The sequence below is a fragment of the Varroa destructor genome, unplaced genomic scaffold, assembly GCF_002443255.2.
Source record: "Varroa destructor unplaced genomic scaffold, Vdes_3.0 BEIS01000004.1, whole genome shotgun sequence".
NCBI lineage: Eukaryota > Metazoa > Arthropoda > Arachnida > Mesostigmata > Varroidae > Varroa > Varroa destructor.
This window is the reverse complement of record NW_019211457.1, coordinates 37,238,231-37,254,025: the sequence shown is the minus strand read 5'-3', so window position 1 is coordinate 37,254,025 and position 15,795 is coordinate 37,238,231. Positions and strand designations below refer to the sequence as shown.

The following is a 15,795-nucleotide window of genomic DNA, read 5'->3' as shown; positions in this document are numbered from 1 at the left end:
GTAAATGTTATTATATAATCGTAACTGCTGTATTTATATATTTTACGTTTTGTGTGTGTGGTCAGAAAGGAGCATGTAGGGAGCAGCAGTGCGCAGGCCAAGAAGAAGAAGTAAATGTATTTGCTGATAAGTAAGATAAATAAAACGATAAAGTAGAGCATCGCGTAAATTTTGTGTTTGTGAGCGTGTGTGTGTGTGTGTTTGTTTGTGTGTGTGTGTGTGTGCCCGTGTGCGTGTGTGAGTCAGTGGTTGTGTCTGCGTTAGTATGTATAGAGCATTAGCGAGATCGACGCCAGGATTCGATCATTTTAGCGATGTCACTACTGATGGTCGATGATAAATTTGACAGCGAGAACAGGTAGAAGAACGAAGAAAGCGCAGATCGTCTCTATCTCGCAAAGAAATTGCGCGCTTAAATGTTTTATTTTGATTTTATTAGATTACAATTAATTTTATCACAAGGGTGTACTTTATTGAATGTTGAACTTTTTATGATAATGAGGCGTTGCAATCTTTTGTGCTAACTTAAAAGATTAGTATTGTATAACAGTAATAATAATAATATTCTGTATTATTTATTGTGTTACAGAAACGCATGGACTCAGATAATGCCAATCGGTGATTAGTACGTAAATATTAGGGTTAAACATATTTGCCTTAACAGAAAGCATCTTTTGACAGTTGTGTTCCGCGCCTCAAGTGGGCACTATGTAGCCCTTTGACGATACTTTTTCAAGCTAAAAATCGATTTTTAAGACCTACTTGTTTGCCCTGGCCGATATAGTAATTTTGCGACGAAAAGCGAGATCGCAGTATTGCAACTTGTGCAATGAGTATGCGTTCGATCACACGTTTGACTGTGAAGGTAACCGTGTTGAAGTTGATATCTGTGCTTCTTGTGGAAATGGTGAAGCACGAATGAAGCGTTCATAGCAGCGCACCTTGGCCCGTCTTTCCGATTCTGGTTGTTTTTTGGCCCATTCGTTATATTCACAGTACAACGGTAGTAAAAATGATACCCGTATCTTAAGCGCTTGTCTGGTTTATTATTAAGGAAGAAAGACTCTCAGGGTTAGTTCTCTTAGCAAGAAGAATTTTCTTATTATCTTCTATAAATTGAACGTAACTACTAAGCATTTATAAAGATGTGATAGGAGCTTAATCCTTTGCATTAGTCTGCCAATTTAGTGCTAGTATCAATACATGATCTGTATCTTCAAAATATTACGAATGTTTGAAAAAGACCCTCCTTTAAGGTATCCAATATTTATATGAAATTCTTACAGTTAGGATCATAGGAAATAGTGCAATAACAGTAACCCTGCCGAGCGGATTTAGTCGGCAGATACCGTGTTAGAGTATTGCTGATGTGGGTTTAACTTACGTTGAGAGGTCTTTTTTTTAGAAGGGAAAGTCCTTTAGCCCAGCGACTATTGATAACGGGTCACCGAGCGTGAATATAGACTTTACTAATGCAACCCATCGGATAGCTAACGACTGACAGAAACAATGTGCCATGCAGTATTTCACGTCTGGGTTAATATTTCGCAGCATGAGCTTGCATGCTTTCGGCGAATTACTAAAGTTTACGTTAGCTATGTCGTAGGCCACCGTTTTATGGATACCTTATGGATACGATCCTGAACGACTCAATATTCAGGGAGTAGCGGTCAGAGTGATCAACAAGATGGCATGGTTGTGCCTTAATCAATGGAACTAGACAAGCGAGAGAAGGCAATGGGCCTTAGCAGAAACATGTGATCGAAAAAGGTGCATTGGATTAGGCCAACCGGGATCATCGTAATATCGTCTGCTCGAATACGGCTGACAGCTCAATAATTGTAATAAGAACATAATCTGAGGACTGTATCGGTCGAAAAAAATCGCTGCAACCTCGTAACGGCATACTGCAGCAGTAACAAAACCAGTTAAAGCCAGGTAGATCCAAGCTCGCATTGGATGAAGTTCGGAAAGCGAATAGGAAAATGTTAGCTGACATTTAGTGCGTACGTTCAGCGTGGGTCATGTGTGAAGAATAGATGAATGATGGGCTGATGAGCCCAGTGTGAAGCCGGATGCTGTACATGCATTAAGATGCTGTTCGTGTTCATACAGAACCCAGTAATCATAATAAATATAAATAGAAGATAGTAGCTCAATTACGTTGCATGACACATCTCACGAAACGGATGGCAAACTCTACCGAGGAGGGTGACCAGGAAAACACGCATTGAAAATGAGCCACCTGCGGCGCGAGATTCTTGTTTATTTTGTGAGATACATGTATTCCACTCGGCAAGCCTAAAAAATAAGCAGAATAATATAACTTAATCTCGTAAACTGTAATTCAGATTTCGTTGTTTTGTGTGTGCTATCACCCCCTTCAGAAAGCACACACACTCAGTTTACACGTGAAGACGAACAATCCTAATATCAGTATTTGTTTACAAGGAAAGAATATACCGTGAATATATATTGACGGGATTTCTGACTCGACGGCTTCTTGATGTAGACATTATTCTGTGTGGACTAACAACAAATATTCCACAAAAAGCTAACAGATGAAACGCCAAAGTATAGCTTATATTTGTTTCTGCAGCAAACGGAAAAATATACACAACACAGTATTAATTAGCATATGACGTCTCGCAATGTCTGAATTTTATTTCTTCCACAATTTATTTTGATTTCGTAAAGTTGGATATTATCATCTTCAGTAACGCGTTGTGTCGATTCCGTCGTAATCGAGACCAATGCGCATGGCTCGTTAGACCAAGCGATAGCAGTAGCATTATCAGTAAAAATGGCACAGTGCATGTACACACACACACACACACACACACACACACGCGCACACACACACAGACACACACACACACACACACACACACACACAGTAAAGATATCGGTGTACATGTATAAATGTGGAACTTAGTCATCTTCTGTATTTACGCGACCAAAAAGCAGGTGCGCGTTTTGTCATTGGAACTACCTGCCACTATTACATCCTATCTAACAGTCCAGCAACGGGTGCGTTATCGGTTAACGTTAGCGATATCGGTATATACATGTACATATATATTCTTCTCCTGTCTACAATTCCCCACTGTATTTGAGGTGAATTAGTACTGAAATGAACACTTTGTACCTCTTCTCGTTTATTGGAACGCCAAAGAAGGCAAGGAATTGTATCTAAGAAACAATGGAGTGGAGAGAAGTATTTTGTAAGTTCTTATCGTTATGGCGTCGCTTTGTGGTTACTTATTTTTTTCTGTCATTCTTATCCTTGTCGTGGCTCTTTGTTGTTTTTTTTTTGTCCTTTAGCACAACTTATCGCCCTTGAAAGGCTGTGGGGACCTGAACATCACGCGACTGTTTAGAAATCTTTTCTGTGTATGAACGTCCAGTTGCCACGGAGGCAGGGAGTTACAAGTGAGAAATTGCCGAGATTCAAGCGTACGAGAAGCGCTCACCTCAATAGGTTCCCTAGCTAGACGATAAACATTTATTTTATATAAAAAATTTATATTTGTTTGATATTCTGCGATTTTTCTTTAGCACAATGAGGCACTGATTGTAAACATTTTTCGCAGAGCTGAAAGCGTACAGCAAGACACAACCGTTGCATCGTAAGTTTGCATAATTTTTTTTTGAAAAAATCCTTGCGAAGCCATGCAGTTCTTTGAGGTATGCATCAATGAATTATTGCCCTATTGTTCAGTAGCCCCCCCTCCCCCCCCCCATCAATTTCAATTTTAATCTTTACATTTCCTGTGTATCTCATTATATATGAATTATACACACGAATAAAAAAACAGCCAACCTCCTGACGATTATTACCACCGATGCTTTTATTAAAAACATCTCTAGCGACAGTGGATGATTTTGTCTGGATCTGTCATATCTCCGCCATTATAAAAATTATTTTTTTTTAAACTTCGCTTTTCTCGTTACTTCTTTGTCATATAGGTCACTAGCCAATTTCTACGTCGTTATTTTGTCCAGACCATAATTTTACAATACAATTCTATTGCATTGTATTTCAGCGTACGTTATACAGCGTCCACCAGAGACGGCATAAGCCACCATAGACAGACCGCGTGCGGAGGAAAAATTTTTTACGATGAATGGCGCCGATGATCCGCCATCACCTCCATCACAACCGCCACTAGCGCCACCACCTCCGCTATGGCCGTCAATAGCATTTACGTTGGCTAATTCTATTGTTTTTTTTTTCTTTGGAATGATTCAGCTTCTAATCTCTCCGTTTTCTTCGTTTGTTCAGACGATCGTTTGAGGCCTGATAGAAGTCACGCCATCGTACAAGGAACAGGACGGTAACGAGCCGACTCATTGAAGTTAGGCATTTCCAAAATAGTAATAGCGGCTGGTGACATTTGTATGGCAAGTGTAGCAAGAATCTGCACAATCTGCCAACACAATGAGCACCGATATGGGAATACGAGCATGCGGTTACAGGTGCGAAACATATCAATGAAGGATCGAACAGATTTGCGTTGCCACGATCTACGACCTAATTTAAGCGAAGCTAAAGTGATACATAGTGATATGCTTTACTTAATGTTAATGTATAGCATTGTCCTATTATATTTAGGAAGTAGAACTGCTAATATTAGACCGTTTAGGATCTATTCGAATCGCTGATAATAAAATGATTCAGAGAGAATCCGCGACTGGAACTGCGCAATGGTCGGGAGATGAAAAGGCCAACGAAAAGCAAGTATTTTTGGTCCTCAATATGGGCTCATCAATAAAATGTCGGTTTCGTTTTGTTTTAGCAATTCAACACTGATAGATTTTCGTCAAATCACTATTTAGTAGACGATCAGTCTGTCGGGTTTTCTCACATCATGTTTTTCATTCGGGACGACTCATCAGCTTAGCTATAGATACAGTATTGGTTAGTTACTAGGTCAAAGTTCACGCGCTTATCAAGCTGGGACTATATAACAGTCAAACGTTGCTCCTGCTGGCTTAGCTGAAACACAATATATCTCGAAAGATCGAGTCGGAGAGAAATAATATCAGTGATAATAATACTAATACGAGAGGACGAAATCCTGGCTGTTTCTCTGGCGAGACACCTTTGGCCGCGCTGTTTGCTAGTCCGTTATCGGGCAGACAGATATCGAAGAATTGATTTTAATTGCTTTGTTATCCGCAATGCAACAGGCCGAAGAGCAGAGAATAGTCGAAACGAACAAAGCCGAGAACGGTAACGACGAAAAGAAACAGAATGCGGCAAAAGTCCAATTAATTCAATGTGTCCATGTTAATGGGCTACTCGTGAATTAAAAACGAGGTTAAAGGAGGATTAGAACGCGCAATAGATTTCATGTTTCAATCACATGCCCAAGTCGGAGCGCAGAAAGAAATTCTGATAATGGCCGTTGGATGGGTGCTAACGCTTTAGATCATTAAACAGATTCCTGCACACAATATACGTATGCATAAATCATTCTCGTCATGGTAGAAAAGGTAACGTAGTAAACTTACGATGATTGGACGAAAGCCAGGTTTGGCTGGTTAATGGGCAAGACTGAGTTCTGTGCCATAGTAACCGTAAATTCCAATCGAATCTCACATTTACGGACTATAATAAAATCTTTGTGAAAGGATAAGCCTGCTGCGCCATAGGTCAGTTAGAGAAAAGCTAGGTGAACATCCGTTAGCTAACTCTGAAGACCTGTTTATATAGAAGAAGAACAACTACCTATGACTCGTGCCTTATTAGACAATGAGAACTTGTTTCATCAAAGTCAACTTCGGGCGTGAGATATTGCAAACGGATAGTAGCATGTAGCGCTAGCAGCTGTCCAGTAAAAGTTGTGTGCATGTAATTGTAGGAACGGGTACACTGCAAAGGCGGTTAAGATCGTCACTTGCGAATCTATCTATGAGGCAACAAAGAACGTCCTAAGGTTTAAAGCAGCAACTGAACGAAAAAAAATATTTCGCTATCTCTTTAGCTTCCACCTTAAATACGTTTTGTTTAGCGTCCATTATATGGCGATCGAAACACCCAGCAGTTCTGGATAAAACAGATATTTCATTCTGTAATATATATATGTTTGAACAAGTCAGCCTGGTATTATGCGCGTGTGAACCTGTACTTTCTAGTTAAGTAAAGTAGCCATTTAGGTAGATATTTATAAATAATTCACGTCATGAAGCGTATTGCAACTATTAAAGAGGTAACAGTATGTGCTAAATATGAATCTCGATAGATTTTCCTGTTCCGCATAAATACCCCACCTGCCAGGAATATGGGCATGTAATAACAAATATCAAAATATGATTATATAAAATAAGATAGCTTTCCTAGTCGTCCAGTTCGTACTCACTGAAGTATATATTGGACGCGTTCCCAACTCAGAACCGGCCCGGACGGATCAACGGTCCGACGGGTGTCGGAGTAGCTAAGTACGGATTTGATGCTACTTTTGGATGGAAAAGCAGGGGATTGAAGAGGTCGAACATTGGCCACTAGGCATAACGACGGAAAAAATCGTACGTTCTTCTAAGTTCACTAAACGTCATCAAAAATCATGTAGATTTTTCCGCTATTAGCATTGGGGTTATTTTCTACATAGCTAAATCGTTTGCTACTCGAATTGTTTCAATATATTTCTCGAAAGACCCAAAGCAAATAGTTACGCCAGCGATATTGTTCAATAAATAACGAGATACTGCTACCAGCTGATATTTGTGGCAATTTATGCCGAAACTGTTTTCGGAATACGTTCAGTTGAAAAGAGTGTGCGAGCCGCCAGCAGTTCATTGCTTCGTCCAGCTCTCGTTCTTTTTGTCTGTAAGGCCCAGGCCTTTGTAAATTTAGGAACTAAATAAATAGATGATTGTACATTGTCGAGGTAGACAAAAGCATGATAAATGCGCTGTTTTATCCGACGCTGCGACAGTAACAGTGGCGGCAATCATTACCGATAACGTCGCCTTGCGCTTGGGTAACTCTGAAACTTTTCGAGAGATAGGGGGAGCAGTCGTCTTTTTTCGGCAAGATTCGTGCCTTCGCTACGCCACAGTAGAGAACAACTCATAGCGATTTTTCGATCGTCGTTCCGTGACGGCCGCAACGCCGATCGTGTTCTACGTACTCAGAGGATGTGCGTGTCCTATGATCTCTAGATGTCGATCAAATTAGCTGTTGTATTGAATACTGATCTACGCCTCTTTGTCAGCATTCTAGCACTCTCACAATGGCGTATACTGCGAACCGTTGTATATTATCATAAAGGGGCATAGTGACATCCATTCTGTGATAAAAAGATTTAAAATACACTCTATAGATACAGGCATTGTCGCATTGTTACAGGGCCACTGCTTCAGTTAATCACAACCGGCAGAGAAAAGATTAACAGCACCGTCATTGTAAACGTCTCTAAGATCATGAGGCATCTTATGCTTTGACAATTGTCTGGCTACAATGGTCTTTTGTCAATAATCTGGGGTAGTTCATTCTCGTTCTATAGCTTGACATGTCCCTAAAAATAAAAACGGCATCAAAGCGGCTATAAACATAATTGAGTCGTTGCGTGCAAAAGGCCGTTATATATATATATATATATATATATATGTATATATATATCACACACATCATGGCGTTATTTATGGAACAAATATTGGTCTTTTGTTCGTTGCCGTATTCAATATAAATACATCGAGTCAGTCAGGATATTCCGGGCAGGGAGACGTTTGTTACACATTAGCTATGTTTAGGCTTCTGGCTTTGAGAAGGATCAGAGGCCTTCAGGAAAAATTAGAGATGAACTTAGGTAATCTGAGATAACTTGAACAATTTCAAAACTTAGTTTTTTTTCTATTTGGAGAAATAGGTGTGCCGTATTGTTACGAGGCTGACCCACGTTGAACAAAAAAAAAAAAAATAATAATAAACACTAATAATATTACTGCTGTCTCCTAAAAAACGGATGGAAATTTCGGAGCAAAGCTTCAATAAATCATTTTCATTTTTAGCAAAAACAACCTGCCCTACCTGCATAGTAACACGACTGTTGTTAGACTGCCATTCTTTTCTTTACAGTAATGCGTAGAAAGAGTCTACAGAACGATACTATTAGAATAGGTAACGCTTATCGATATACATACATATATATATATGTTTTTTTTTGTCTACATTGCTATGCGTGTATATGCCAGCTTATAGCTGACGGCATAATCTAGACATTTATCCAATTTCGTCCAATCACAATAGCCCTAGAGAAGTGTACCAGAGACATGTAGAGACCAGGCGGTACACTTAGCTTCGCTTAGTATCGGCGCAACATGCATCGCGTCTTAATATTCGTGTGCGTTCGTTTCGACGCGGGAAAAAATAACATATTCATAGTAATAATACCAACAATCCAGCAGGAAGAACGTGCGTTTTAATAAATGTTATCGATCCGGGCGAAAATTACGTTATCAGCGCCCACCGCTGACACCACAACAACCGGCATCAATCACAATATCAACAACACTAATCGATCGAATAAAAATTCGAGCTTCTACATTATTGATAGCAATAACAATGACGGAAACGGTATAAGCGGCAAAAGATAGTAACTCTGCTGTAACAGAAAGGATTAACGGATTAGCCGCTTACCATCACAACAATGACGTCAACTAAAGGGGCATCGCCGAACACGGCCGTTTCTATGGCGATACGAACAGTGCAACATCTGCAGTCCATTGCGCAAACGACGGTGGCAGAACCGATATGACCGTTGTTACTATCGGCGAAGACAAACCGTTCGATGAGAACAGTGAAAAAGGGCAAGTATGGAACCGTTAGATAGCGCAGGCAGATAGCGTTGACAATGATACTAGCAAAGCGATCAATTGATCTGGTGAAATCTGAAGAGAGATGGGGTAGGTAGAATAATTCTTTGAAGTGCTTATTAGATCCACCCTCGAGATATCTTTTTTTTTTTGTCAATATAAAAGATGCAAGTTTACATGACGCTTGTCATAGACTGCCAGGATCTTGATATCTAGCTACTGCCCACGGTGTCGTTAGATGTATAGGGGAACAATCAAACTTCTGGTGTCATACAAAAGCTAGACGTCAACCGGATTCAATCAAGGTTTTTGTGGTTCTTCCCTTCAATGCTCAGAGACCTGCTATTGATTCGTGTTGCTCCTGTTGTTATTAACTCTAATTCCTCATCATCGAGGTAGTCCGGCTGACTAATTATTGAATGGCCTCTTTCCGAAAAAGAACCAGTGAGTCTGACAGATCACTCGCCTATCTGATTAATATAATGTGAAGGAAAAAAAAACCAACAATCTAACAAACGACCTTTAATCATCAGGCAAAATAAGCAATGGATGATAACCTTTCTTTATAATAACTATTCTATTGTTATAATTAGCATGATATTCCCTCAATACGAATTAGCCTGTCATAGGATGTTTCTGGAAGACAAAGTTAAAGATCTGAGCGATCGTATGACAATAGTCGCGATGACAAGCAGATAAAAATAGGTGTCAGCGTTCGGTCAAAAGGCACAGGTTGTCAAATACCGAGACACCAACTATATCGAACCATAACAGCAGCCGAAGCAGAGGTGGCGCAAAAGGAACCGATTATAGTGAAGCACGGAACACCTGTCGTTTTTTTGAAATGCCGCAGTCTGTCGAGGCACAGGAAGAGAACCGGAAAGAGAAATAGAATCTTATTATTATTATTATTATTGCTATTACTGTCAAATAGCTAAGTACTCGAATGTTGTCGCCAATGAAAGATACGAGCAAAGTTTTAGCTTTAACATCACCGTCGTGTCTAGAATCGAGCTCTTACAATCGAGACTTCTCTTCTGTGTCAAATAGTGCCGCTTCTGCTGCTGCAGCAGCATTTTATTCAGGTAAAGTATCGATTAAGAGATTTGTAACTCAAGTGATCTTTTTTCAAGTTACCTGCCAACTTATCGTTTTTTTTTTCGGCTTTCTCAGCGTTGTCACCATTGTCCATATAAACGTATAGTGAATAGGTATTACTCAACGCCGAGGATGGCTTGTGACGAGCAGCAACATCAGTGGTGGCGCTGGCGGTGGCGGTGGCGGCGGCAACGAAAAATTGCTGAGAAACAAACGCATTTGCCATGTTATTGGTGCAAACCGATTGCCCCACCCGTAGTTGGATAACTTTAGCTTCTTACTTGCAGCGCTTTTACAGCGATTGAACACTAATAGAAGCTAAACGTTTCCTTTCTTGTGGCATGACAGATTTGCCCTTCCAACAGAAATGGACAGGTCGTCTTTTACGTGTCAACACGCGAAACAGCCACCACTTCCCTCCCTGCCCTCTCCCTGTCTGTTGCATGCCTTCGTTGCTCAGCCCGCGTATACCGCTGTGTACGTGCTACGATTTTGCCATCCATATATAGAAGTAACTGACAAAAAAACAACTTTCCGTAAAAAAGAATTCGAGACATTTGCTCTTTGCTATAGAAATATGTTGTTCGATAATAAACTGCATGTAATAGAGAGTTACGTTGTGCTCTAACTTACCGTCACCTACCATTGAGTGCATATATACTAATTTTTTCTATTTTATTGCTAATTTATAGTTGATAGGTTCTCGATTGTTTGTTATTATCGTGATGAACGTCACCGTAACGACTATGCTTACATACGGCCAACGCTCCTTATTCAGATACTGTGATTATGTCATGCGTCCACTATTACGATTGTCCGCAACTGTGATATGTAGCTATCTCTTATCTGTTCTTTAAGCGGCCGCGATTGATAAGCGAATCTCTATTTCTCCGAAGGTAAAAAACAGGCCGGATGTTTTCCCCCCCCCCCCCCCCCCCCCCCCCCCCCGAAAAACGCAGCTCAAACCAACGATGGTGAACGAATCTCTCTTTTTAAGACCATGACGACAATGTAGCTTACCTTACGGCCACGATATGTTGTTGTTTTTCCACGATATTGTTTTTCCTTCATCTATTATTTAGGGAGAGATCCTATCTACTTATTAGCTTCTTGTTACTGCTGTCTAGCATAGTGTCAGAAAGTAGCCATACACGATTTCTGCCCTATCCTTACAGCCGTCAGTGGTTGTGGTGTTTTTGTTTTTTTAAATTTCTGTCGTTGTTCTATAGAGCCGAACTTTTTTTTTGTCCCCAAATCTCACTACTCCTTGTTTTCCTACGTCGCTTACCGCCATCGCTTCTCGTTTGAATATTTCTATGATTACATAGATAAATAAATGTCAGTCAGTCAGTCAGTCATTTAAATATGAGCCAATTAAGTAACACCCTGAAACGAATAACATGATCACATGGCTGTATTGACACTGATGTGAATAGTAAAAGCGTGCAGCATAGAGGGTATGTTAGCATGTGCGTGCATGTAATTACAGACCTGGTCAACTGGACGCTGGCGATCAGCATGCGGTCCGCTCCACATACGTACGATAATAATGATACTGGCTTTCTATATAGATATCCTTTTTGTTTAGCATTTTTAATATACTTGTTATTGTTCTATTTGCAATGTTCAAAGTAAGGCAAAGGTCAAGAGGTGGCAAAGTGTTTGTTTCACACATGTTTGCTATCGTTACGGACCTAAATTCAAAAGTTACATAATGAATAAGAGTTACATGAGAGTTGGATGTCAGTTTGAGTGTCATCTATGTTCCGGTGACGAAGTTGCCCAAAAAAGATTAGCAGACATTTCCTCATCGAAACAACCGATGCTGGTTCTGCTACGAATTTTAGCAAAAATATCCACTTTTCGTTTTGAGTATCTACGAAAGACTTTACATAAAGTATGCATCATCTACGAAGTACCGTCTACGAAGATTAGACGAAATAGTTGGAATATTCATCCCAGTTTCCTCGGGTTCACTTCAACCCCACTTTCTCCCAGCCTTCAAGTGCTTGTTGTACGTATGTTCGAAGTATGATATCATCGTATTTTGTTTCGGAGAATAGCAAACACGAGGACAAGGTAGCATAGGTTGATGAACATTGACAAGCGTATGGATATTGTATGCTTTCACCTTATTGTGGCCTTTGCGTGAGCCGAAGCAGCAGCAGCAGCAGCAGCGATAACAACGGGGCAGGCGTAAGCAAATCGACGCCCGTATATCCAGTCACAATCGAATACGGCAATGAACGAACGACGCTAAGATATGACTCAATGCAAACACAAAGCCAGCTCACCGCAAGACCGCCAAACACCAGATAAAACAAGTAAACATATTTAAGTAGAAGCGGCTGTAACTATAATAACCGGCAGGACGAGCAAAAGTCGAAACGATGAAAAAGTTGCATGAAGTTCAGGTAGATTGCAACTTGCATTATCGGCCTTCTTAAGTGCTCTTCTTTTGGGGCTGCCCCCCTCTGCTGTTTGCCTTTCTGATTGTCTGTATTATTGCTGCTCTGATATTCTTTGTTATTGTTGTCGTTCTTGTCCTAATAAAAACAATAGTTACTATTATTGTTGTTGATAGTGGTGTAGATGCGCAGGAAAAGCAAGGTCGTTAAACATTAAAAACCGCGTGGGTTGGCGTTCCTTTGCAATGACCTTTCTGCACTTCGTATGAGTGAATCCCGATAATCGTGTTATCGCTAGAGTTCTGCGTCGTCGTCATCATCAGTATCATTATTCTGATCATCATCGTCGCCGTCGCCGCCGCCGCCGCCGCCGCCGCCCGTCGATAGCAGCAGCGACGACCTCAGTCTTTTCGCGTGATTCATTACATTTGTAAAGTTCGGCTGCTTTTTTTCCCCATCACAGTGTATCCGATACGAATATCTGCTCTCATTTCGGTAACATGCATATACAGAAATATTCACTGCATGTAGAAACTGTGTCGTATCGTATAGATGCAGCAGGACACCGGGCATGTACATTAATAATCAAGCAAGGGTAAACCAATCACCCATATACACTGGTGCACCTATATAAGTTCTGTTCTGCCGTTTCCACTTCTATCGGACCACACCGTTTGTCTCTATAGAAGGCAAAGCTCTCGCGATTTTGGCATAACGTAGCGCCTTCATTGAATGTACTACAGTTATAACGACAAGTCATGGGTCGGCAGTATTGATAACAATTGCCAGATGAAGAAGCAGTCGGCAATAGCCATTCTACACGAGCGTTACCTGCGCGCATCACAACACGTGGATTCGCAGACACGCGCGCACAAGTATAAAAAAATGATAAATATTTAATGATACTTGTTTGTTGTAGATCTTTATTTCAAGACGTTGAGTTCACGTGGTTTTCTGCGGGGTTTCATTATACATGACCATATCGTGAATATATTATTCTTCTCTCCAACCCCGACAACAAGGGCTGAAATAGAGGGCTTGACAAAAACGAGACCATTATGCCGTGTCGTAATATCTATATCAAAGTCACACTTCATCGATCTGTCGCTTGAAGTTCCATCCGGTTAGCACCACCTTAGACTTTGCTAGTTATCTCTGGATAGTAACATTATCGAATCGGAACATCATTGGTTTCAATCTTCATGAATTAACAATAAATGTCATCCTTAAGACAGGCCTTAAGCAGTAGACGCGGTGAGGCTGTATAGCTCCTTTGTCGCGGTATTGCCATCGTAATAACTTTTCTGAAAAAGCTGTCGTATTACATTCAAACTGATTGGAAAGACGCCTCATCCGCGGGTATCTAATACAGATATATACAAAATGAAAGCAGGGAGGCGCTCCGTTGGAATAGCATGATAACGATTCTATTTTTATCGATAGCGGATGTGTTCCGAGCCGCTAAAATAAGGGAGCAGTATGAGAAGTGATATTAGGCAAGTGTCAAGATGCGTTTTCACTTCCATAGAGACTTGCGTTAGCGGCCATAACCAATCAAGACGGAAGGAAAGCAGAGGCCAAACTTGATATAAAAGAGTAACACGGGGTAAAAGACATGAATAAGACTAAAACTTTCCAGATATAGGGTGGAAAGATAAATCCTAATGCTCCTGTCACTGGCGTTGTCTTTGTGCCGCAGTTAACTCCCACTCAAGGCCATATGTTATCGGATGATGCTTTCTTCACACGATGCTGGTTATTATGATGCGCGTATAAGTTAGGCTTATAGGGATACAAATTATTATTATTATTCTTACTATAGCATATAGTTATTATGCAATAAAGGGCTATACTGTTCAAAACGGACGCTTCGAACGGGCGAACACGTCATCTGCAACTACACCGGTTGTAGTTACACTTTACGACCCAATTAGACTAACTAACCCATCAGCCAATGAGAAACATCTATGAAAGATAAAATCCACCTGTTACAGGTACAAGCTTACGTCATTCCTTTAGTGGTAGAGTTAGTTGCGACGGATGGCTAACTTGCATACGGCATCTTATGGAACTTCCCTTCGGCACAAAACTGGGCCAAACCTAACGTGACTACCATTGCCACGGGAAAGATCCTTTAACAGATCTCCGTGACTGCTTGACGTACGGTTACCCATTTGGGCCGAGAGGTGAAACAACTGTTTCCCGAGGTGATTAGTGCTATTCTATCCTTCCATCCATGCGTCCGTCTGTCACGGCTGCAAATGTAGTCATTGTATAACCAACCAGTGCCCCATCTCAGCTTTGGCCCATTCTTTATGTAAAGTTGCCGTTATGACAATTGTAGCAGTGATGGTGACGTAGCCTTTAAGGAAAATAAAGGTACATTAGCCAGTGATTGCTGGAAATATTTTCGTTTACTATACGCGTACTTTATATGAACTAGACTGCGCCAATTAGATTCATTGTGAGATCATGGGTCCTTTCGGCAGGACGTATGGCGATTACACAACGAGAAATCTAGCACGCGTTTCTATTTAGAGAATATGTGAAATGCATCACTGCATACTGTCAACAACGTTCAAATCTAATTAAGGAGAAGCAAGGCGAACAGATGCTATCCGCGGGCTTCCTTGGGATTTTTCTATTTTTGCCGCCGCTGCTGCTACAGCGGCGGCAGAAATAAACTCCGTTCTGCACGTCCATGAAGCTTTCGAACGATAGAACAGGACAATAACGACGACGGAACGAGGAAGGACAAGCAGGCCAGAAACGTTAGTTAGCGACCTGTCTGCTGAAGTTTTTGTTCTAAGCCCAATGCTACGTACACTGAGACAGCGACGAAGCCAATAAAATATTAGAAATAATGATAATTGATATTGGTAGTCGCCTGTGGTCCTTCTGTGTCGTTGCGGCGACTTTCTGATACGCATTCGACGTTGGTTACTGCCGTTACCGTCGGGAATGAGTTGCTTGATCAACTATGACGCGGCCCTTGGGGGTCTTGTGCTATCGTTGGCTTGATTCAACAAAGCCAGACAAATGGTCATACTTCCAATGAGATCTGTGCGCTGCTGCTTCCCAGACGATCTGCTTACTGTAGCATGGCAACTATACTGGCTGTATGACGTATCTGTCTATTGGAAGATCGTTTGATGAGTACAAATATATAACGTCGTGGCAGAGCAGAGACAAAAGAATCGATTCTATAAAGCTTGGAGAAGCTATATATAGTAAACAGTGTATATGCAGATGACGATGTTCGGGCGAATCATTAGATTGGTTTATTGGTACTTATCGTAACATTTTGCACGTTCATTGAAGAGAGCGTCTTATCATCTGTTTGAAACATCCCCTCTCTCGAGCGGGATCGTAGACATTTCCTTTAGTCAAAATTGATACACGAAGCTGTTGCCCGTCCTGGGTCTCTTTTGCCACAACCCGGAGCCTTTTTGAGAACCCAGTGACAATA

At 41.0% G+C, this 15,795-nt stretch overlaps 2 protein-coding genes across 29 annotated transcripts in view; one reads left to right on the top strand and one right to left on the bottom strand.

The window, feature by feature from the left end:
- Window positions 1–15,795, top strand: part of LOC111249118 (uncharacterized) — a 200,731-nt gene that overhangs the window by 61,376 nt on the left and 123,560 nt on the right. The window lies entirely within an intron of this gene.
- The window catches only part of LOC147756153 (uncharacterized), a 101,247-nt gene that overhangs the window by 69,044 nt on the left and 16,408 nt on the right, over window positions 1–15,795 (bottom strand). The window lies entirely within an intron of this gene.